The sequence below is a fragment of the Erpetoichthys calabaricus genome, chromosome 5 (assembly GCF_900747795.2).
Source record: "Erpetoichthys calabaricus chromosome 5, fErpCal1.3, whole genome shotgun sequence".
Taxonomy (NCBI): domain Eukaryota; kingdom Metazoa; phylum Chordata; class Cladistia; order Polypteriformes; family Polypteridae; genus Erpetoichthys; species Erpetoichthys calabaricus.
In genome coordinates, this window is record NC_041398.2 from 25,603,218 (window position 1) to 25,604,015 (window position 798).

The window sequence follows — 798 nt, forward strand, 5'->3', positions numbered from 1 at the left end:
CAGAGTTCAAAATGATTACGAAAATTTCCTTTTTTTTTTTTTTTTTTTTGTAAGTGCTAAAGCCAATATATTGTCACATTACCTCATATATAAATGATATATGTTATTGCTGGGACGGCACGGTGGCGCATTCTGGTAGTGCTGCTGCCTCGCAGTTAGGAGACCCAGGTTTGCTTCCCGGGTCCTCCCTGCATGGAGTTTGCAGGTGGATTGGCGATTCTAAATTGTCCCTAGTGTGTGCTTGGTATGTGCGCCCTGCGGTGGGCTGGCACCCCCTGCCCAGGGTTTTTTTCCTGCCTAATGCCCTGTGTTGGCTGGGATTGGCTCCAGCAGACCCCTGTAACCCTGTAGTTAGGAAAGAGCGGGTTGGATAATGGATGGATGGATGTTATTGCTGCTTAATTTTGACCCTATTATAGTAGTGTCTCCATGAATATGACATCATTTCCAGTCCTTTGTTCTTTGACCAATGTCACTTTCAGCTGTGTTGACACCTCCATACATTTTGCCTGATGATGTAATACTTCAAGTAATATGACAAAGCAATGTGGTAAAAACTTCCATATAATCCAAGAAACCAGACTCATACAAATCAAACATAACCAAGCCATTAACTGAATGAGAAGACCACAACCCTCTATTAGATTGTATCCTGGTTGAGGTGATAAGGTTTGCAAATGGCGATGAACCTTAAAACTTTCTATACTCCTTGCAGGGTCAACCATGGTGAACATGTTTAACCAGAGGCCCCGGACCATTTTGACAATCCAAATCCTCACTGACAGATCAATCGTTCCA